Here is a 21941-nt window from a genome sequence, read left to right on the forward strand (position 1 = left end):
AAACCTTAATGTGTGCAAAACAATGTAGACCAGCTCTAAAAATAAGTTTTGCCCCAACTGACCATGCCTTGGTGTCACCTTCTCCTGCCTCGAGCACCCTGCTTTCCTCTCCTGCCTTTCCAGCCTGCAGCTGAAGCGTGCACAAGGCACACTGTGTGTACTGCACAACCAGGGCTACGCTAAGGTCCACAAAGGTTTACACTCACTTTGCACAAGTGCAAACGCCTTCTCTCCACGAATACATCCTCCATCATGCAGTCCTGCTGCCCTGCATCTCTTAATGAAGGCAGGACTCCGGGGCCAGGTGAGAAATCTCAGCATCCTACCCACATGCTGATACATCACCCCTGGCTTGCAGGAAAAAAATGATCCTTTGTGCTAGACACCGATCCAATTTAGCCAGTCAAATGAGAGACGCTCATTAAAAAAGTAATGAGCAACCGAGGCAATTTTTTTTTTAAAGCTTTTTGATTAGGTAGACTTGCTGGGGAATGCTGCACACAGCATGAGGTAACGTTCCCGTGAAGGCAGCAGTGGTTAGGGAGGAGGTGGGCTGCCAGGGAGAGGGAGTCAGAGCCTAGTTCCTCGGGATGGCTGAGCGCTTTGCTGACCGAAGGGGAGCGAGATGCAGCCACGGTGTGACAGCATGACCATGTCTGTGCCTGCACACCGCCTCGAGTCAGAGCTCTGGGATGCCGTCATCCCAGTTCGGTGCAGCAAGGGAGCCTGAGCTGACAAAAACACGTGTAGCAGCTCCAGGAGCTGAGAAGGGACGCGCCTGCAGGTCACCACAGCAGCTCCGACGCTGCAAAGAGCGGTGTCAGCTTCAAGCAGGGCTAAAAGGGTTCTCCCCTCCACTCTGCTCCAGCACCATCACCTCGAGGGAGGTTTGACAATGTGAGCAGGGTCAAGGCAGGAGTCAGAGCTGTCCCCACAGCATCGTGGGAGAGGCTGGCACGTGTCAGCCAGGGCAGAGCTGGAAGCCTCAGAAAGTATGCTTGGTTTAGGAGAAAAAGGCAAAAAATCAGAGAGAAAAGAAGTGCAATTCCTGCCTGCCTTTAAATAAAATAAAAAAAAGTTCATGGAAATGGACAAATTTTGCTTCAAAAGATATTTAACACTTCATTTTGCTTCATCCCTTTTGAATACTTCTTATAAAACACAAAGGCTTTAAACAAAAGGTCATTAAGAGATAAAGAATTGAAGTCCTTGTGAGAATGAAAAGAGAAGGGATCTTGACATTTTTAACTGGGTTTTTTTTCCCCTTTTTTCCAAAATGAAAATTAATCAACATTGATTTGATTTCACACACAAAAGCCCATTTTGTGGAAGTGGCATTTGCTGACAGAGAGCTGTTTGGACAAGAAAATTCCAGCCAGAGGAGCACAGAATACACTGCACACCATTAGGGTACACAAGCTGCAAGGGCACCAGTCTCCCAGGGTTCGTAATAAATCCTGTCCTTTTTCTGGGTCAAGAAACTCATAGCTGTCTGGAGGTTATGCTAACATGCCAGGGCCTGGGGACTGATGTCGAGATCTGAGGAATTCCTGTTGCCTGGAATAGAAACAATGAAATTGTTCCAAGACACCATTTATTCCCAGGTGCCTGTGAGCTGTCATTTCTGGGGAAGATGAACAATTTGAGAGGATCTAATACCTTCAGAAATAATTCAGGAAGACAGAATTCATTCAGCTCCCCTGGCCAATAATCAATGGGACTCATGAGAGTCAGAGGAGGACAGAGGGGATCCGACCACCAGCTCTCCCAAACCAGGTGAGCTTGTGCAGTCATGCAGGGGGCGAAGATAAAGGTTTTGAGCAGCTCTGCCTGGAAGAACACGCGTGGTCCTTAGGGGCTGGGTGGGAGCAGTGAGGACCAAGGGATACAGTCACCAGGGGGCTGGCAGCTGCAGGCTGGCAGCAGGATGCTGCTCTGCCAGCGTATTAAGGACCAGCCTAGTCCTCTTGCCTTGAGCCTTGTGCTACTCTAGCATCCCAGTTCTCCCAACAAATGCCCGTTTTATCATGCCTCCTTTCACCTGTCCGTCAGTTCTAGTCTAAGGACTTGATAAGGACTAACAGAGACTGCTCTATCTGGGAACAAGCAAGCGATGCTATGAACAGCAGAGGTGCAGAGAATGGCCCCTTAGATATTTGTCAAATAGCTGTGAGTCATCCTGAATGTGCCACAGCCTTTACGTGTGATGAAGGGTCAGAGAAGGGACAGCACGGAAAGAAGCTACCTGCTTCCCAATGTGACATGACGACACATTAAGCCCAGGTACCAGAACCAGTCCTGCACCCCTACAGCACTGCCCTGGCTGTGCGCAGCATCCCTCCTGGCTTGCATTCACTTCCCTACATATAGCACTGCAAAGCACCTCAGGTCCCTCTGTGTATGTCAGGGAGCAGAGAAAATGGCAAGGGAAAGGCAAACAAAGTGAACAGGAAAAGCATAACAAAAACAGGGGAAAGTCTTCCCACACTACTCCGTGCTTTCAAGTAAATGAGGCTAATTAACTAACTGCCTAAATTATTAGGGCTATTTTTACCCTTGTATGAAGGCTTGGCATTACTGCCAATTCCTTAAAACTCAGCACCGAACTCTCAACTTATCAGAAGGTTAATGAAGCAAAGCCCCTGGCGTGGGGAGCCGGAGGGCAGAGCAGCTGCTGGGCCAGGGCTGGGGCTCAGGTGGGTGCTGCTGCTGCAGGGAAGGAGTATCTGCAGCAGAACAGCCCCGGCCGGGTGATGCTGTTTAACACAGAAGTTCAGTTTTATTTGCTGAAACCTCACCTGCAGCTGAATCTGACTCCCAGTAAAAGATTTCTTCTACAGCTAAGCACCCCCCTCTGCTCCACCAGCTTCCCACTGTAGCCAAGGTGATAGAAGCTGATTTGGAGGAAGAATTTCACACCCAGGCAAGAGAAGGGGAAGAGTGATGCTAACGGTGTGTCAACACGCCAGTCCTGGCAGTGACTGCCGCTCTCATGGGCAGACCCAGAGTAACCTTGGACAACCAGGCAGGAAGCACAGATAGTGCACAACTCAGTATCAGCAGCAAAACCTGCTTGAAAATGCTTTTTGGCCACCAGGGATGTGCAACTAAGCCACCATTGACCCATCTAGCTTGGGGCAAGCTGGTAAAGGTGGGGATGTGGCTGCAAGTGGGGACTTTGGGTCTGCACCTGAAGGAGGATGGAGCTTGCTGGGGATGGTTTTAACAGCTGGTTTGGGAGTTGGCTGGGATTTTAATCTACAGAGTTCGCTATCATTGACAGCACTGCAGTGGAGTTCTCACACCTCAGCACTGTCAGCTCCGGTCTCCTGAACCAGCTAGTAGTAAAGAACCCCCCTCCCAGGGCTGGCTGGAGCCCCTGCTCCTCCTGGAGAAGCCACAGGGCTCTGCGAGCCCCAGCACCGGGCACCCACGTCTGCCCAAGGAAACAAGCACTTTTCAAGCCTGGTTTCCCCGCTGCTGCCTTGGGGAGCAAGTTCAACCCTGCGTGTGCTGCTTCCAGAACTAATTGGGCTTTGCTGTGCTAGTGACGCCTGGTGTCTCCATGCTTATGAAATGGGCTGCAGCCAACTAACCAAAGCATGTGTGTCTTTCTCCCAGTGGGGAGTTAAAAGCAATGTTGTTTCTGACAGAGCAGCTAGTGGGACTCTCCAGATGTATTTACCAAGATGCACCTGTTGCTCCTTCCACTGGGGACACCAGTCACTGTAGAACAGTCACCGCCGCTTTGTACACCAGCCCTGAAAATCTCTGGAATGAGATACATTCTTTGCAAATAGGGAACTGATGCTACATGACCTATACATACAAAGTCATCTCTTCATCACACGCACACAAGTGTCTCCTTCCCAAATTATCCAGACCGTCCTCCACAAATGGAAAGTGCTAATCCATCTGCTGTAACCTCCCAACTGACCACACACACCATCCCAGGCACGCAGCCTCCATTCAGGCAGGAATCCAAGGCGGCAGAAGCTCCCTTGGTTTTCTTGGGTTTTGAGGGATTTTTTTCCCAAAAGAAAATTAGATGTTTTCTCCTCTTCAGCTACATGCCAACATCTTAGGTCCCTAGTGGAAATTTCAGTTAACTCCATTAAAATCCCCCAGTCATTCCTGCTGAAGAGTAAGTCCCCTCAGGAGCAAGAAGATTGATAGACTCCTTTTCTGTAATAAACCTCACTTATCAGCTGTAATGAGCTGACTGACATTTCAAGCCTGGCTCTTCTCTCAACACACAAGTACACAACAGTTTGGGGTGGCAAGTCTCTTCCAGGCACGTCACTGAGGAGCTGGGCAAGTGACAGTCCTCTGTCCTTTGGATGCACGAATGAGCTCTCCTCTGAGTTATGTCTAAGAATCTCTGTACCATTGGACCAGCCATGGCTTAGTGGGGCTGAGTCCTGGAGATCTCCTCACAGCCTCTCTGGCCACCTGTTCTGGTGCTGTATCACACTCTTGGTGTACATCTCTTTCCAAATTCCTGACCTGAACCTCCCAAGCTGCTTTTGTGCCCATTGCCCCCATTAGGCTGCTGCCACTATTGAGAAGAGTTTGGCTCTATCAACTTTGCAAGCTCTGTCCAAGCAGCTGTAGTTATTTGATGCTGCCCTTCAAACGTGGATCCTGCTGGCCATCAGGATGCAGAGTCTTTGGATGCCCTGAAACACTGGTCTGAAACTGCTGGTGAAGGGAATATCAGCACCACATTAAACTATAAAGTAAGCCACAGACTTCTTCAGGCCAGTTTCTGCCCAGGCACTCGTCCCTCCAACGGGGTTCCTTGACCCTTCACAACTGTTTTGGTAGGGATCAGTAAGATGATGAAGGTGGACCAGATGGCAACCACTGCTGTACTTAGCAATGCTTGAAGGACACCTCACAACTCAGCTAGCAAGGTAATATGTCTTACCACAACCTTTTGATATCTTTCTTTTCTATCCACAGACTCTTTTCCCCACACGCTGGCCATCTTATTTGCTGAAGACCCTGTCTCGTGGGGGGCTGGCCAGCTTTTGCTGATGAAAAATGTCATTTTTTGAGGTTTCTCTAATCCAAAGTGGAATCTCTGCTAGATCAGGCTCTTTTCTCTTAAAAAAGACGAATAATTTCAACTATTTTGCCAGTGGAGCACAGGGAACCACTGTCCCAAAGTTTTGTGAATAAGAAACAGAGATTAGGGTCCCTGGGGTGATTTGGCAGGAATCTCCACCACTATTCAGGGGCCTTCCTGTGTGTGAAACGGAAAGAGCAATGCTGCCCTGTAGCTCCCTGTTTGCAACGTACTTAGAAATTCTTGAATACCTGGCACTAGACATGCTGTATTATCTCCTACCTCACCTCCTGCATCTAAAGCTGGCGGCCTGGCAAAGGGAATCATTCCAGATTTGTGCTGTCCAGAAAACAGCCTGGCAGGAAGATCTGCAAGTCATGTCTCCCCACTCCATGCCATCTCCTACCCCATTGCTCAGTAACCCACTAGAGATGATGAAACCTGGGCTCTCCATCCTAGGATTAGTTGGCAGCCCCAGTCCAGGAACTCACTGCCTGCTGCCAGCTCCAAGGGCTGCTCACTGCCTACTGCCATCACATTCGATGTCCCCCCCAAGACACCACGACCTCAGCCACTACTGCAGAGAAACCACACCCAGTGCTGCCCATTCCCCGCATGCCTAGGGACCAGCAGGGAGACTGGGTGACTCTGGGGACACAAGAGAAATCACTCCTTCTGCAATATTTGCAATATAGGAGAATAACCTGGTTTCTTTATCCCTCCCATCCCCAAGCCCACATCGCAGTGGAGACAGAGAGGACTTCAGGACACTGCTCTTTCCTTGTTGCCCTATGGCAGGTCCTGATGGAGGTGTTGGAGCAAAAGGAGGAAAGGTCTGATTCCATTTACCAAGTGCCTCTCCCCAGCACAGATGCAAGTCAGATGCAATTTCCCAGTGTTGCCTTCTGCATATTTCACCCACTGACAGATTTGCATATATTTGAATACAATACAAAGCTGCAGACACTATCAAAAGAGTTTAGAGAGGAAAGGGCAGGAGAACTTTGTCCTTTTTCTTTAGGCTTATGAAAGATGGCACTCTGAGAGCTCAGAGAAGGGGCATTGCCAGGCAGGAGCTGTGCCAGACCCTCAGCTGAGCAAGCACTGCTTGGTGGGACAGACAGGAGGCAAGGGAGGCTTCAGCAGCTGAGTCCAAGCATCTGAGATGCTCAGGGCAGCCACTGGCACCGGTGATGCTGGGGTACAGCATTTAGTAACCTCAACCCCTGCCAGTACCACCTGAGAGAGCAGGCTGTCAGCTCCAAACTTACACACAGCATCTCTCCAGAGATAGGAAAAACCCCTTGGATAATGCAACGCTTTCATGGGAATGCCCCACTGGTGAAAGAGGGCATTCCCCAGGAGGTCCCTGCACAGACACAGGTAGGTAACACAAACCTTTAACACACGCTCAATAAAAAGCAGCACTGTGCTAGATGATTCAATCCCCCATGTACCTGTGGGAAGTGGGGAATACATCCTGCTCACCAGAGCTGTGAAACGTATTCACCTGTTGCAGGAATTAATCCTTCTTTTACTAACAGAGAGTGGCAGAGCTGTGCACACAGAAATCCTGTCTGAAATGAATCCCTGATAAAGAGGAAGCCAAGTTAAAAGGTGAGTTTTACTGCCTGCCAAGGCTTTAGGTTTTTAAAGGGTTTCTTGTAGAATTACTGTATTAGCAGGCTATTATGGGCATAGATATCAAACTGCTATGCACAGCAAGAAAAAGCATGGAATTTTTGAGATGGGCAAGAAACGCATGGAAAAAATGAGGCAGAAGAGGGCAAGAGGGGGAGAGAGAAGAAGCAGTGATGTGCAGAGGGGAGGGAGGCAGATAAATTATGGAGGAGATAGTGGAAAGGGGGTGAAGAAGAAAGCAACGAGCAGTAGGGTAAGGAGAAAAGAGAAAGATAAAAAGAGGAGGAGAAAGGGAAAGAAGAGATAAATGAGGGCAAAGACCAACTCATCATTTCGCAATTCCACCCCGGTGGAGAGGAAAATTGATGTCTGGAGCTTTTTTATGGCCAACCTCCTGGGCACGGGACAAAAGACAAGTTATTACCCAACCCCAGGTCAGGTCTGTAGCCTGCCAACTGCTTAGACACATTCAGAGAGCCCATGAGAGCTGTAAATCAAGGGGGCCAAAGAGATCACAGAGAGGCTGGGACCAGGCACAGAGCAGCAGCGAGCTCAGCAAATGCAATATAATCACAGGAGAGGTGCGAGCCCCGGAGCAACACAGGCTGACAAAGAGCGCCCAGCCCTAAAGGGCTCTGCTCATCTCTCCTTCACACCATTCCTAAGGACAGCGCTCCCCCAGAGATGCAAGTCCCCCTGCACTTCCTCCTGATTTCTCTTCCCATTGATTTTGAGGCTCTGAATACCATTTATTTTTGCTTGCTTGATTCACTCATTCATTGAATAAAGGCATCATCACTATTATTATTATTATCCCCGTCATCGGGCTCCTCATCACACATTATATTATTTGCATTGCAGAGCTGGAAGATTTCAGGTTGAGGCAGGAAATTTGTGTGAGTTGTTATTACTGCAATCAGATGAAGTGAGAATTGGATCGGCAAAGGCTGCCAGAGCGCAGCTCTCCCAGCAGGACACAGCGGCTCTGCCCAATCCGGGGAAGCTGCCATTTTACTGCGCGGGGCCCGCCAGCAATTTCAGACTTGCCTTCGCTGTCCCATCCCTCCCTTCCATCCCACCACCCCACTCCGCTGGCTACCAGCAGAGAACGAGGAAACGCATCGGTACAGGAGGGCAAGGAATCAGAAAAGACTTGGCGAGATTGCACATTTTCTGCCTTGCTGATGGTATTTATTAGACAACAGAAAATAGCTATTTTACCATCTGCCTTGTAAAAAAAAAAAAAATCCTCATTAAATTAATGGAATGTGCAGCTGCCGAACAGAGTGTTCCTCTCCCTGCTGCCTCCCCAGCAGCCCAGCACTTGCTGGAGCAGGGAATCAGGCTGCCAAAAGTAGCTGAGGCTAACTCAGGCTGGTGCGGTGGGAGAGGACGGACAGATGGACGGCCAGCCTCCTGCTCCTCCCCGTCCCCAGGCTCTGGCCAGGGGACCTATGGGTGCCCTCACACGGGGCGCAAGGGCTGCCTTGCTCGCTGTGTTACGGAGCAGAGGGCTCATCCCCTCCCTGCATGGTCTCTGCTTGTGAAGGGCACTGGACAAGTCTGCTCAGCAGGGTGTAAATGTCTCCTTTTGCCTAAGCAGAACGTGATCCAGACATCAGGTTGCGGAGGTCAGAGCTGCCCAGTGCCCTATGCTGAGCATGGTGGGATTTGGCAGCAAGTCAAGTCCTAATTTCCATGTCTCTGCCACCTCAATCAACATGAGCTAGTCAATGCACCTCTATCATCCCCCTCTACATGCCAAAGTTTGATCTGAGCTGGTGCTTGCCCTGTGGAGGTGTTCAGCTGACATCTCAAAACTAAGAAAGTCTCAAGACTGGCTGACTGCATAGCCCAGAGCAGCTCCTACACACAAGTCTTTATTTTGGCTGAGAACAGACCAAAAATCATGAACAGAATCCTTTCTCAATCCCAGCAAGACAGGAACATCATAAACCAAAGGTCCTGGATGATTTTAATGATGTTAATGGAGCCAGGAAAACAGCAGCAGTTTAATACCAGTGTTACCAATTCATTTCTACTTGGCACTGAAGAGGACTTAAGGGTTTTAAGTGAACCTTTTCTTCTGACATCTGGTGGAGCATGAGTATTTGATGGAGGAATAGTTGCCAAAGTCCCGTATTACCTGTGGCTTTGGGGAGCCGGTCCACCAGTTTGCATCACCAAGGTCTCCCAGAGGTACCAGATACCACAACACACTGCCTTAGCTAATATACTCATTGCCTTACCACCTCATCACACCTGAAAAGTGATGTCTAGGACTGCTTTGGGTCCAGCAGTTTTCCTAAGGAAATTAAGCCCTTTGTTAGATGTCTCAGCACTGACGATGCTTCAGCATCTCTGCAATATAATCCACATCTAATCCCTACTTGCATTTTCTGCTGCTAACCCCTCTGCTAATGCCAGGGAGTTCCCAGTGCCTGCATTGCTCCCCTGAAGCAATGGTCCTCTCCTCCTATTCCTAGGAGGCTTTTCTATATATATACTTTTCACCTAAACTAGTTTTTACCTATCTTTTGCAGGAAACTTGCTCGTTTAGCAGCTACAAAGCAGTTGGGGAAAGCTGACCCTGGGAGACGGGTCTGGCTGCAGGGAAATTGTTTCCATTGTGTCCGTGGGGGAAGCAGGAGATGGCCTCTTAAATTCCAGCCCGCAAAGGAAAGTTACAGGACTACAGCATGTCGAATCACTTCATGCCGAAATAAATCCTGACATAATAAGTCCTAATACAGCCAAAGAAACTATTACAGTCAGTCACAAGAATAATCCACGCTGAGAATCGGTGAAAATGCCTCTCCCCAGTGGAATAACATGGCTCCAGAGGCTCAGTTCCAGTCAAAGACGATAATTTCATGTTTACCCAACAGATGAGGGCAGCTCCAAAAGGCAAACGTTTGTTGCCAAAAACACTCCGCTGAAGTGGGATTTTGCCACCTCCCATCAAAGACTTGCTTTTTAAACCAATGAGCAGGAAGAAAAGGGAAGACCATGAAAGACAGAGATCAAATCAAAGTCCAGAAGGATGTCAAGGCTGTCTCTTACACCATTGCCTTCAGTCCTATCAATCCTTCATTAGCGGCAGTAAGGGCATAACGCCAACCTAAATGCTTCACAAGCACAGATTTCCCAGGTTTCAGAGGTTAATGGCAAAACGTCTCCCAGACTTTGCCTCCACTGCCAGATCTGTAGGCAGAACTGTGTCTGCAAGTCACTGACCTCCTCTGCGGCACCAGCTGTTGTCTGTACAGGGCTGTGGGGGTGCTTGCACGCGTGGATCCCAGCCACGCGGTGCACACACGCTGCCTCGGCCACTCTCGGTGGTGCCACTCTCCCAGCAGACCTGCTGGACAGGGCCACGGGGCTGCTGACCCTCCTCGTGGAGTGGCTCACAGGGTCATCTTAGAAAGCAAGTTAGCCAAAAAGATGTGGCAGAGTAGCAAAAACACAGGGACAGGCATTTTTTTTCCTTGAAAAACCATTTGCTTTCTTAGAGAAAAAATCTATCGTCCATTTAAAAAAAAAAAAACAAAACAAAACCCAAACAGTTCCTTTAATTAAACCTTGAAGAGAATTTTGATAAAAACACTGACATTTTGCAAAGTTGCCCTTGGACAAATCATAAGCATTGAAAGCTCTGAGACACGGACACGGTGGAAGCACCTCTGCGCATGCCAGGGCGTTCGGGAAGGACATCCATCTTCCTGCAGTCAGGTGTGCCAGCAGTTCTGTGATGGTCCTCATGCGTCTGTCCTTCCCATACCCACGTGAGATGTACGTGGCACGTGGGGCTGTGGCAGGCCGGGGAGACAGCCAAGAGAAGGTCGCAGGGTTGCACAGAGTTAGAAGAAAACACTGCGTGCGTGTCGCAGCACTGTGCATGCTCGGCTCGGCAGTCAGCGAGGAGGGACTTTGTGCCTGTATGTCTCCTGGTGCTTGCACCTGATCTTCATCTCCTGATGCAGACACAGAACTGCATCACTTCACAAAACTCAGGACACACTTTTACAGCTGGCTGGGGTCAGGGTCGCTGGCTGGGACAGCGAGAGGTGAAGCACTGCTCTGAAATTTCATGTAACTCATTCATTCCAGGGGGATCTGTGGAGCCACAGGTTGATGCAGTGCCCACAGTTCTCTGACACCTCCAACGCTCAGGTCCTTGCACAAAGGGATGCTTCCACCTCGTGAGCCAGAAATGCTGGTGTTCAGGCTTTCTCCTGCTAATGAACATTTTTATACATCACCTCTCACTCAAGGTCTCAGCTGCAGACAGCAGCCCTTCTGTAGGCCCGTGGCCACCTGCAATCATCCATGGAGGAAAATGGAAGAGACAGTTGGTGAAGGACCTCATCACCCCGGTCTGCACAGGGCTGATGCACAGGTGAGAAGACATCATTTTTTAACACCATGGGTCTCATCTCAGCATCATCTTCCTGTCACTCCATGCCCCTGCTTCTCCGGTATGTAGGGGAGCACTGGGTTCACACTAACAAATCTGAGCGTCCCCAGATGATTAAAGGAAGCACTGCCTTTTACATCGCTCTGACTGGGGTTGATAGCTCTGTAGAGTTGGACACTTGGCTCTAATGAGGTGTGAAAATCTCCCTGCTGTGGCCAGTCATTGCCAGCTGTGGAAAATAAGGAGAAAGGTGGAGAGGGAAAAAAAAAAAGAAAAAAACACCACCAAAACTAAAAAGCAACCTTCTCCAGCAGGAGTCCCTGGTCCTTCCAGGGCTTCGCTGACTGCCTCCATGTGGCTGGGAGAGGCAGCCCTGCTTCACAGTGCCAGCAGGGATGCGGGTGTGTGGCACTGGTGGCTTTTCAGTGGCAGCAGATGAATCAGGGTCCCGCTCCAGTGCAGGTCAGCATGACCAAAGCAGCCGAGCAGTGTTGGAAGCTTGCTCCCGGACAGGGAACACCTGCAGGTTTCACGATGGGCTCCATCCTGGCTCTGTCTGGTCCCACCAATATTGTTGTGTTGGTGTTGGAGGGGTATTATCCGAGACCGGGGTGTTGCAGTGTGCACAGTCTGCCCGGCACAGCCGTGCTCCTGGAGCATCGCTCAAGGCCACGACTCCTCCAAGCGAGACACCTGCAGTGAGCTGGGTGGCAGACCCAGCCCCGGGGTGGCGCAGAACACACCAGCACCCCCAGCACAGCAGCTTCACTGCAAGTCCTGTGGGCACGGGAAGAAGGATCTGAGCAAGCAAACCGTGCTGCCCCTGATGCACAGGGACCGCTGGCTGACACCTCTTCAGATTAGTCCCCATGGCTGTCGCTGACAGGGGACCAGCCGTCAGCCCTCTGCACAGTGGCGATGTGAGCCCAGCCAGCTCGTTCACTGCCACCTTTCCCCGCCACCTTCCCCCGCTGCTAACCTCCTAATGAGACCCAAATTCAAAGCAAATCTCGGCATGCACAGTCCAGTCCTTCCCCTCCGGAGAAGTTTGCTTTTCAGAGGCTCTGCTGGCTGAGGTTCGCTGTTCTGCGGCAGAGGGGAATGGCCGGGTGGGCTTCGAGATGAAGGATGCGTTTCCTCACGCTCGGATGGGGCTGAACAGATGCACAGGGGGAGGCCAGGCACTGGCCGGAGGCATCCTGCAGTGAGTGACCCTCAATGTGACATTGATGGCTCTTAATTCTTAAGCCTGCTTTGGAAGGATTTCAGTAGATCCTATTTAATCACTGCAGCCTCTTCATCTCCCCTGTCTCAGCTCGGGGTAGCATTACGTGTTCTCCTCCACCAGCTACCTCCAAGAACTGGCCACCCTCCTCTTCCTCCACAGGTCCCCGATACAGCAACCACCACCCAGCCCTTCAGCCGCCGAAGCCACAGCCGCCCTCGGCTTGTTTATTAATGCACAGCTCAAACAGCATCTGCTTAATTTCCCCTGCCCTGGTCCACAGGAGGACTCCATCTCTCGCTAACGAAGGGCACAGCTTCCTGCAGGTGTGCTCCCAGCTCCCCACAACCGGGCTGTGCCATGCATAGCATTAAATATTTAAGCACTTGTCAAAATGTTGTAACGATTTTTTTGTCTTGTTCCATTAGCTCCATTTCCAAAGGCCACCACTGGAACTACTGAACATTTATTTCTATTGAATCCAGCTTAGAAGTTATGATCTGAGAAACAGGGAGACAGGACAGTATGTTCTGCGGTGCCTGCTTTTCCCCACCACCGCTCAGCTGAGACACGTCGGCCTTTGAAATATCATTTTTATTCCTACCTTAGAAAACCTAAAATAAAAAGATTGATTCTTCCACCTGCTTGATTTGCTTCTGCTGGCTAAATAAGGTACATAAATATCAGTCAGATGGCTTCCCCATGTAAGTTTTGGGGCCGTTGGTTTAAATGCCTTGCGCAGTTTGTGGTACCAGCCGTGTGAGCTGGATTTCCTCCCCAGGTGCAAAATAGTGTGTTGTTATTACGTGATTTTCCTGTTGCTAGAGAGGTGCACACATTCATCTTCCTCCCTCGCTGTCTGTGCATGAACAGCATCTTATTATGCTAATACTATGAGTATTAGACAAAAGGCACTGAAGAAAGCCAATGGAGACAGCAGTTTGGACTGGGGGTAAAGCATGGGGGGGTGGGCTGCAGGGGCTTATGTCCCCCAGATTTGCTTTAGGTTCACAGTTATCACTGAGAGGTGCAGAGCCAGAGGGAGTTGCATGGGGTAGGGGACAGCCATGGCCCCCAGGGACACTGGGGACATGCCCAATGCACCAGCCCTTGGCCACGGGATCCCGCAGCAGGGCCACTGCAGGATCCCACAGCAGGGCCCCGCAAGCAAACCCCAAGTTTGCACAAGGGAGCTGGGCTTGCTACGGGCCGGGGGATGGGACTGCTGGTGGCAGCCCCATGGTCACACCAGGCTTCCTTCCTTTGGGATAAAAAAAGGGAAATCTAAAGCATTCTTAAAGACTTCCCCGCGTTTTAATTCCTCTCTATTTAAAGGCATGTGAAAGCCCAAGAGTTCCAGCTCTGCCGCCTGCGCCTGGATGCTCCAAAGTTGTAATCCCCACTAGTGACATCACGGGCTGTTGCCATGGGGATGTCACAAACTCAGCGCTGTGGCTTCACCATGGCGGGGATGGGCAGCAAGGGAGGCAGCGCTTCCCAACCACCAGTGTCTCCGGTAATTAGCAAACTGGCACGGAAAACGAGGATGAAGCACAAGATAGGAACATAAAACCATTTTGTAAGTATGATCTATTGGAAAGTATTCCCTCATGAGAAAGTGCCTCCTTAATGGATCCTGCACTCTTAAGTAAACCACGAAAGGCACAGAATAAAATAGAAATTATAGTGATTTGTTTTATTGGGCATTTCATTGAGTAATTAAGAGGATAATTAGGAGAAGGAACATTAAAAGGCGTTACGCTCAGCCCTTGTCTTGCTCCAGGGGAGCAAGCTACTGAATGTGCAGCATCATCCCATGTTTCCCTGTGCTAACACAGGGTTCCCTGGGGTGAAGGAGGCACACATGGACATGCTGCAGCACAATGGGTCACACGTAGGACGGGAGGGGATGAAAAAGCATCTCCCCCGTGGGCTGGCAGGACGCCGGAGCTCTCCCAAGAAATGCAGGGTGGGAATGGCAGGTTGCAGGGAGCAAACCCCATCTTCACAGCATCTCTTGGCATGTGATGTCAGGCATTGATGCTTGTGCATCCTGTGTTTCAGTGCAAGGCAGGCTAAAGGGAGAAATGTAAACCAGCCCTAGCTGCAGAGGAGCTCTGGGGAGAGCTCACCACTGTGAAATGTGCTGATGAAGCACCACGGCCAAGGCAGAAGTGGCAAAAAGCTCAGCACGATGGTTACCCTGTGCCAAGAGAGTCACTCTGTCATCTGCCCCCCTTTTAACACCTATGCCCCATTTTGCCTCCTGACCTTTTTCTGGGCAAAATATGTATAAAAGCACCTGTATAACTAATCCAGATCCAGACAGGACGCAACACGTCTCCCAGAGCCCTCAGCAGTCACAACTCTAAGCCACTTCTCTGAGATACCCAGCATCTCCCATAGGCAAGGAAACCTCACTGCTGGCCGACACATCCATGAAACAAAGACCCACTCAAGCAACAAAAGCTGCAGCTCCTTTCCAACCATCAGCACATCTCACTCCACCCCATTTACCCACGGCATGGCCATGCTCCAGCACAGATGTCAGGATACCAGGTCCCACTACTGCAGCCCACACGACATGCTGCGGACCTCAGTGCTCACACACTGCCATCGCCTAAGAGACCCCAGGTGAAAGCCAGCCCCAGTGAGAGCAATCTGCCCACTGCAAGCCCCAGATGGTTGCTGCAGGGAGCAAACACAAGCACGGCGATGGGGAAACGCAAACTGGAGTGATGGACACCATGAAAAGAAAGGACTTTACTGAAAGCAGTCCCGTTGGACTTGCTTTTGTAAACACTGACATGATAGATTGGCTAATTCACATTATGGCCTCAAACCACTCGCTCAGGGGACAAAATAAGCAACCAACCAACCCAGATAAATGAGAAACCCCAACCTGCAGCATGGCAGTGCTGACCAGTTGCCAAGAATTAAGTAGCTCTTAGGTCCTTGCTTGCTCCAGGACCACATATTTAGGAAAGCACATCATCTTACATGCAGGAAAAGGCTGGCTTGTTTTAAACTGGCCTCTGTGGATAGAAAACCTTTTTTTCTCCCTAGGGTAATGGATGTGATGGCTATAATCCAGTTGCCATGCTGGGCCAGTGTTTCAGGGACAGTGGCTTGTCAGCGTTGAGCCCAAAGTGTCCGGCAACTATCAGAAAATCCATGTTCAGAAAGTCAGCAGCCTTCCCTTTCCCTGTCCTGGGAACCACTGCTCCTCTCCATCCTCCCCTGACCGGGCGAAGCAACCCCCATCCCCTTCAAAGCAAAGTAAAACTGGCTTTTTGTCTCATTGCTGGCCCTTTTTTTATTGCATTTTGCATATTGCAACAAGAGCAGCTTGTTGTGAGACCCAAGCGCTCGGCACAGCCCTAAAACAAGGCTCCTGTTTGAAGTGCACGGATTGAGGCTGGACTAAGAAAGCCCAGGAGTGTCTAGCTCTGCCCCTACACTAAAAAGGCTGCTCAGCAGCAGCAGCCAACACAGCTTCATGCTGCTCAGCCCTTCGCACAATCCCTAAGAAACCAGTACAGTGGAGGGGAAGCGGTGATTTCATATGCAATGTTGGACTTGACCCGGGGAGTGGGTAATCGCCAAGCATGTGCTCTGCTTTCCGATGCCGCTGCAGGGAGGAGAGCAGAGCTGCCTCGTCACCAGAGCACCCAGCGCTGCCCTAACCCTGCCATCATCGAGAGGAGCTGGACAATTAACTTCCACAGGAGCAGCTTAAAACCAACACCAAATGCAAGCCAAAAAACCACTGTTAACCACCTCTACCCTGTCAGGCAGAGCAGATGGAGCCCAGAGCTGCCTGGGTGCAGGTCCCAGGTAGACAACTTATCTGTGCCTTGAGACAAGTTTAGAGAATCGCTTCTGAATTTCCTGCTTGCAGACACCTTATTCACCCCCTCTAGTCAATGCAACAAGCAGGTTTAGTGCAACGCAAACGGGGAACAGAGGATAAAACAAAATACCAGCCCATACCTGAAGGTGCATCCTTCCTTTCTCACCAAGCAGTGGGGAGGACGTTGCTGTCTCTCGGTAATTTTCCAACATCCTGTGTTGCAGGTAGATTTATGCACTGATCAGAGTTGGAGCTGTTAATAAAAAAGCGCAAAGAAAAGGGATTTTACTGTGAAGTGTAAGGCTGCTTTTCTTACAGCTTTTCATTATCATGACTTTCTCTTTTTTTAATCTGTTCTTTCTGTGATTGACCATGTTTGGGGTTCAAAGCTTTAAAAATAAACCGCGGATCTTCTTTCATCTACTATGCATGAGAGAGTCAGAATCGTTATGTGGCTTAAATGGGTATTTTGGGAGGGACCCCAGACCAAGCAGTTCCTACTTGAACCAGGAGCCAGAGGGATGAAGCTAATTTGCAAATAATGTTACATGCTGGTTTTACTTGAACTCAAGGGAAAAGGCTGCAGTGGCTACTTGTCATTCTTTGTGAGAAATTGAAAAAAATGGAAATTGAGTTCACTAGTAAAAAAAATACATCTATATTTAAAAAAAAAAAAAAAAAAGTGTTCTGCAGCAAACCAATTTCTCCTGCACCAGGGGAATGTCCCAGAACTGCAATGAAGCCATGCCTCAGCATGTACCACTGCTGCTGCCTGGGTGCTGGGGACAAACAGCCTGGCTGCCCTTTTCCCGAGAGCAGATCTTTAACTCGGAAAGCTGCGAGCATTTCTCCAGCTCAACTTGAACCATTCTTCCTTACGCAGTTCACAAGACAACTTTCCCCTTCAGCATCGCAAATGCCTTCCCCCAGGAGGGGGCAGCTCCGGTATCTGCAGCGCGGCATCTTTACAGTGAATTGCCTATCGATGACTTTGTGGCTAATACATACAATGAGAAGCAGAGGAGCTAATATAATGTAATTTTCCATGTTTACTGCATTATTACAGTGGTTGAATCTGCTGATTAGTTCCTATTTTTCTTGCCATCTCTTCCTGAGCATCCCTTTCATTTTTGCCCTGCTTATCTGCATACAGAGTCATTTATCCGTACGGCTGGTGTAACAGCAAGCAGGGCCAAAGCTATCATTCCTCCTCCCTTTCAAATTTAATCTTGCAGACCTCAATCTTTGTGATACCGCTATTATTTTGTCCATATCTGATCTAACAGGAACCAGCCATTATTTTTTGCCTTAAAAAAAAAGAAAAACAGAGAAAACTAATCCGAGCAAAAGATAATGATGGCTGTGGCACTAATGATCCCTGGCGTACCTCCTCGCAATGAATCTGGTGCTAAAACAGGCCGTTTGTTTCCCTTCCCTCTACATAACTGCAGGACTGACCCCTCACGCACAGGCAGCTCCCCACAGCATTGCCCTCATCTCCCGGGGGATTCATTGCACTGCCAACTATCTCAGCAGTCCTCCTTATTGTCTTAACTTATTTACCCAAATAGTGGAAAAACAACTCAAGTGGAGCCGGACGCTCTCCAACAACATGACTGCAACCGGCTTCTTCAGTTTTGTTTCCCTACAAGCTAGAAAAGCCTCTTCCTCCCATGGTTATTAATTGAAAAGGGCGGGGGGGGAGATTTCCTGCAATCTGAACAGAAAGTCCTCCTCATTACTGTTCCTTGAAGATCACGGCAAGACATTTTGCCCCCCGGCTTCCCTAATGCTCCCCATCTCCCAGCTCTGAGCAGAATATCGCACCGGCTGGAGACCATCACTGAAGCATCAAGCCAAGCCGTTCTGCATGTGCCAACCACATCAGCCAGCAGGGATTTACTTGGGAGAGATGAGGAGACAAATTGAGGAATCCCTCTCCTCCCTTTCCCTGCACCCCAAACAGCCAGAAGTTTTTCAAGCAGCAGATGTGCCTGCCCAGCCTCCTCACTGCACATCCCCAGTCTGCACCATCACTCTGTGGTTTCCATCTGCGCCGTGCTCTTCACCCCTGCCTGCAGCCCAGAGACCTTCACATGCCCTCTCCTTCCCCCAGGAATATTACAAATAAATCACGGGGCCACATCCAGCTCTTGGTCGGTGCTGCAGGTGGGGACTTGGAGATGCTTCAAAGGCAGACAGCACCAGCAGGGCACAGGACCCTGCCTGTCCCCTGCACCAGGAAGGATTTACACAGGCAAGACCTGTGGAAACCAAACCGAGCCCTTCCCCACATCCCCTGCCGAATGGATCTGGTTTGGGGAACGCCTTGCTCACAGCGACATGGAGCTCCCAGCTGCCCAAGCTGTAGCACTGCAGAAACCTGAGCATTTCTTGGTCTAGATACAACATAGCATGTATTATAGTTATTATTAATGAAAGATTAAATGTTATAAAAAGCATTATTAAATTTAAAGCTAATAATCATCAGCTGTCCCTCACTTCACCCTGCAAGCCTGAGAGCTATAATGAAAGAGCAAATTCCAGTTCAGAGCATCTTTAACAGAGGCTGCCGTGATCCAGAGCCCAGCTCCGCAGCTCAGAGCCACAGGCATTTTCTAGGATGAGTGAGGAACCTCAAAGATCTTCTAATGTGAATGACCATAAAAAGCCAGAAATGGCAGAAAAATAACTCTCTGTTACTCTTGCCTTTGGAAAGGACTCACGTCAGTCTCCCAGCTCCGCAACAACAAGTTGTTTTCTTGTGTCCCAGCCTGCACCCATATCATCACCCCAAGAGCTCAGGTTTGCACAGTGACCTGTGTCACAGCAGTCATTAGATGGTGATAACCCACTTTATTACCAAGAAAAAGTCCACATTTCCAGAAGTGTTCTTTGCCCTCATCCTCCTTGGGAAAATGCAGCTCTTTACAGTCTCATGGGAGCACGAGCCAAACAAAACGGACCCTTCACAAAGGAGTTCTCATGGGACAGGACTGTGACCCTGTGACCAGGTAACACTCATCTCACCTCCCAAAAGCAGCATCTGCTCCCATCAGAGGCGCTCGATCAGCACCAGGGGAGACCAGGAGCAGGGCTGTTTCTGCCCTGAATCCTCCAGCATCTCAGCAGGACAAGCAGAACAGGCAGCCACCCGCCCGGAGCACAATTCTGATATCTGGGACCAACAACCAGGACCAAGACCTGTGTTTAAAGACTGTACCAGCCTCAGGACCGAGACCTGTGCTTCAGCACCTGCCTGCCCACCGATACTGCTGTGAGCCACACCAATACGAGATGCTGCAGAGCAAGAAGGCGACAAGGAGCACTTTCTTTGCTTCCCCAGGTCTTTCTGAGCATGCAAAGACCTGGATCTTCACCTGAAGGCTAATTCTCACCCTCCTTTGGCCCAGTTTTTTGTAGTTTTTCTACAATCCAGAATACATTTGAGCAATCAGCACAACATTTAGTGAGAAAATCGTATGCTACATTTCCACTTGGCACAACTTTGAAATGGTTAAGCCGTTAAGCCCTGAAAGGGAAGTTTGAAGAATACAGTGGAAAAAAAAAGAAGCCAAAACCAAAAATAAACCAACAGTGGCAAAATTAGAGCATGACATAAAGGAACTGTTTGAATGGATCCCTTCTCCCAGAGAAACGGTGCATGCTGGCTGCTGCTTCCCCGTGTCAGGATCTCCACAGTTGTGTAGTGCTTGGACTTTCATTACGACAGCAGGGAAAATAACAAACTCAAAGTCAACATTAGCACTAGCACACAAGAGAGGGAGAAAGTTTTCCTAAGATGGCATCAAACCTCTTACAAGCTTGTCTAAACCACAGCCACATTGCCCCCGAGGCCCCCTTTGCCCATCTCATTCTCCCCCAGCAAGGGGGATGCTACCAGGGCAGGAAGGTGTTGCTTGTGCAAGGACTGGCAACGGTCCAGGCTGGGGAGAGGCCATGGCAGGCACCACAGAAATGCTTGTGTATCCACATTTTCCAGATAAACCCTTCCAAAGAGAAGCAAATCCTGCCTCAGTCTGCAGCTTAGCTTCACGCAACACAACCCCAGGGATGCTGGTCCCTCTAAGGACAGCCAGGCTCTGCCCAGGGCATTCAGCGGGACACGGAGGACTCCCCACCTTCACTCCAACCGACCTGCTTTGTACAATGCAGTGACAGCTGTGCAGCCCCTACGTCCCCTGTGTCACTCAAAGATCCCTCTTGAATTATGCATTGCTTTGCTGCTGCGCGCGCTGACTTGGTGACTTACTTACACCGCCAGCTACTGGGCTGAAGGACACCGCTCCAATGACAACCATTTTATATTGATTTTTGTCATAAAATGCGATGCAATGCTGAATCAAAAGACCTCCCAGAATCCATACATGTGACAATGTCCCACTACAACTGTGACACAAAACATTAAGGTAATGACAGTGCCAATGGCATTCCTACCTGCTGCTTTTAGGTCCACCCAACCCAGTGCAGCTGAGAGAAACAAGGGCTCTTTTCCTCCCACTCCAGCCTTCCCTGGGTGGCTGCAGAGCGTTTGCTATTCTTGCAACAGGGTGCTCTCTCCTGGGAGGGCTTGGATCAGAGATACCCAGGTTAGGTCACCCACAGAGGTAACAGTGGGAAAAACCTTGTTCCCCAGCATACTCGCATCTGTGCACATCTCTGCAGAGGTCAAACACACTCCTGATCAGGGCATCTCCTGTCCAGTTCTGTACATTAACCCAGCTTCAGCTGGGCATGATAAAGACAAATAAACAGCCAGAGACAGCCTTTCCTCCATCCCCTAAAACTTCTCCAGCTCAGGTCCTCCCCCTGTCTTTCTGAAGTGCCAGAGGATCTTGCACTGGGTCCACATAGCCACAGGATGAAACCCGTGACCTGTACCCCCAAATACCTCCAATCCCCCAGGGAGGCAGAGACCTAAGCACCCAACCCATCATCTACATTCATCCTAGGAGCAGTTTTAAGACTCGCCTAGACAAAGTCAACACCAGCCTGATACACCACTGGCAAAAGTCCTGCTTCAAGAAGAAAACTGGACTGAGGAATTTCAGAGCTCCCTTGTGCCAGCATTTCCGAGTCCCACCTTGTGATCTCCCCTCCTGGATTCACCCTCCTCCACAATCTTGAAATTGCAATTCCTCTGAAAAGCTCTAAGTGGCTATAAGGGAAGAATCTCATATCTGAAGCATTGACAAAACCCTGGGATTTAATTTTTATTGCAAAACCAAAGCCCCCCACCCCCCGCCCATGGCCCTTCCCTAACGACAAACAGCATCTCTGTAGCTGCCGATTGCTCCTGAATTGCAGCAGAGTTACAAACAGGTTGCGAGATGAGGTAGAGCACGCGGTGACCTGCAGAGGACTTGGGCTAAGAAAACAGCATGATAAATAATTACTTTATTGCAAGTCAAGGGGCAGCATTTCCACAATGAGAAGAACTTTGTGCTGGTTTTTATATCGCAAATCCCTTCCACAGTGCTGTCTCAAGGAGCCCTTGCTCCTCATCCCTCAGGGATGAAGACATTCAGGCACCCCCAGCCTCCATTGAGGAACCAGGCTGGCAGGATACAGCTCAGCAGCCTCATCCCAGGGCACTATTTCTACTTCAGGCAGGGGGAATAATTCTTCTGGATAACGTGGGTAACAGCGCAGTCCTGCTCATTGTCAGGGATGCACCCAGCCTCCACTGACTAGTGTGCACTCCAAAATCCCT

At 49.8% G+C, this 21941-nt stretch overlaps 1 protein-coding gene across 4 annotated transcripts in view; it reads right to left on the bottom strand.

The window, feature by feature from the left end:
* The window catches only part of ELFN1 (extracellular leucine rich repeat and fibronectin type III domain containing 1), a 108969-nt gene that overhangs the window by 69162 nt on the left and 17866 nt on the right, over positions 1-21941 (bottom strand). For all 4 annotated transcript variants that reach the window (XM_037386659.1, XM_037386655.1, XM_037386657.1 and 1 more), the window contains exon 2: positions 16348-16460. The gene's annotated coding sequence lies outside the window, so the exon portion shown is untranslated. The remainder of the gene's footprint in view (positions 1-16347; positions 16461-21941) is intronic.

Source organism: Falco rusticolus, chromosome 4, assembly GCF_015220075.1.
Source record: "Falco rusticolus isolate bFalRus1 chromosome 4, bFalRus1.pri, whole genome shotgun sequence".
NCBI lineage: Eukaryota > Metazoa > Chordata > Aves > Falconiformes > Falconidae > Falco > Falco rusticolus.